The following is a 2,514-nucleotide window of genomic DNA, read 5'->3' as shown; positions in this document are numbered from 1 at the left end:
TTCATTATATTTGACCTAATTATATGTAAATATACCTATACAAATAGATCAAATCCTAGCCCAAAAACTTTCATGGCTAACACAATGTGATTGTACTCGACCCAGGCCTATGTACACCCATGACTTTGTTGGAATTCGGTATGGTGTAGATGTATGCATATTTCAAATTTTTTTTTGAATAAGAATGCAGTGGAATAATAGATCAATTTTTTTTTAATCTAAGCATGCATACATGTGATCAAAGCACCAAAAGATCTAGTACATATGCTGAACAATAAATATGCTGATTTTAATCTGAGAATAAAGTTATGTGATCGGATCACATATTTATTTTGCTTTTTCTTTCTTCAATCTTGGATCTAGAAGAAGAATTGATTCAACTTTAGCCGCGCAAATGTCCGACCTCAACCATAGAGAAGAAAAAGCTCAAGAAAAGGATCAAAGATTTGATCATGATCCAAATTTCATTCAGATTTGCAGGGTAATCATTCTTAGAGAAAAAAGATCAACACTATAGAGGGATATTCCAAACTGATCCTGAGTGGATATCTGTAGAGACTAGACATTTGCACGGCTAAGAAAGAATCTACCTTCTTTCAGATCTAGATTAAAAAAAAAGATTAGTGAATCAAGTATATGATTTGATCACATATTCAATTTCAGCATAAAATTAAGCATGTGTTAATTTCAGTATATGAAGTAGATCCTTGTGTGTTTTATTTTTATACATGCATGTACTAGATTAAAAAGGTGTTTTAATCTTAATTCTACTGCATTGTTTAAATTTTTTTTTTTTTGAAATACAGATGCATGCACCCCATATGAAATTCTAACAGACTTGACATGCTCTCATCCTCTTGGATCCAAACTTAGCCCAAACAAGGATTAGCTTACTCAAGATCGTGGAGGACTGAATCTTCATCCTAGGATCAAATCGATCCTAGACTCATAGAGCCAACACCATGGCTCCTCATCTGACCTCCTAAGGCTTGAGAGCACCACATCTAAGCCTACATTCAGATGGACTAGAAAGTCTAAAATTTATCGATTGATACTTCGAACACATATTTCTGAGGATTCATCTTTAATTGATGTATTCTCATCCTTTGAAATATCTTCCTCAAAAAATTCATATATTCTTGAAAATCTTGAGCTTTAATTACTATAAATTAATTTTGATGATTGTCAAATTTTGAGTAATTATGAATCTAATCATATGTTTCAAGAATGAATGTAGATCTTTTCAAATGTTTAAATTAAAGAAACAACCCATGAAAAGGATCTTCTTAGAAGAGACTAAGTCAAGGGTTTCAAAGAAGAAATTTTAAGTTTCAAACTTAGTAAAGTCAAACTCAAGGACAAAGGAGTCAACTCTGGCATACTGGAGAAGACTGATACGTAGTGGAGTTGATCCCTATGAAGGAGAAGCCAATTCTGCCTCAGAAGGTAGAGAGTTTTCTTTTGACCCTATGGGCCGAGCTGACTCGTGAGGAGCTCGAGCCGACTCATGGATGATTGGAGTCGACCCCCAAAAAAATAAAGTCAACCCCAAGCATGGGAACAGCATAATGGTTAGTTTTCTACGACATCTTCAACGGCTTTTTCTCGACTCTAATGGCTACTTTAAGGCTTCTAATGGTCAAAACTCTTTCTCCAGTCTATTTCAAGACTATTAAAGGCTAGAGAAATAATTTGGAAAGGAAGAAAAGTGGATTAAAGAGAAAATTTTCAAATTTTGTGAGAGCGTCCTTAAACATCATTAGAAAAAAAAAAAAGAGAGAAATCAAGCACTAATCTCAGAGAGCACTCAAGAGCAATCTTCTACAACATCTCCAACATCCTCTTAAGCTTTAAAGAAGAGTGACCAAGCTTCAAAAGAGCAACATTGTAACCTCTTCTTCGTGCATAAAAGAGTTTATTTCTATTTTATTTTTGTGATAAAAATTTTTATCCTTGCATTTTGATTTCTTTACAAGTATTTTTGGGAAAAAAAAACTTGGGGATAGGTCCATCCAAGCTCAAAATTGGATAAGTATAGATTTTGATTGGTGAGCTTATAAAATCAACCAGATTGATTGTGACTCCGAAAAATAATCAGTGTAAGATTTTGATTGGTGATCTCAAAAAATTAACTGAATTTATTTGTGAGCATAGATAAAATAAATATACTATAATCAAGAAGATTATAGTAGAATTTTTAAGGACTTCTTGAAAAGTGGATGTAGGTGCATGGTTTCACTGCATTACTACAAATTATTTTGTGTTTGTGTCATATCTTATCTTGTTTAGTTTCTTGTGCTTTACATTCTTACTTCTCTTATTTGCTTTATATTATTTTAATACCTATATTGCATCTCCAAATCTTAATTTCACTGCCACACATTGTATATTCACTGCAAACAATCAAGTTAGTTTAATTTAAAGTACATAATTATTTAGATTTTAATTTGATAAAAATTTTTAAAGAATCCAATTCATCCTCCTCTTGGTTTGCTAACCTTCTAGACAATAAGT

This window comes from Elaeis guineensis, chromosome 9, assembly GCF_000442705.2.
Source record: "Elaeis guineensis isolate ETL-2024a chromosome 9, EG11, whole genome shotgun sequence".
Lineage (NCBI taxonomy): Eukaryota > Viridiplantae > Streptophyta > Magnoliopsida > Arecales > Arecaceae > Elaeis > Elaeis guineensis.
This window is presented reverse-complemented; position numbering follows the sequence as displayed.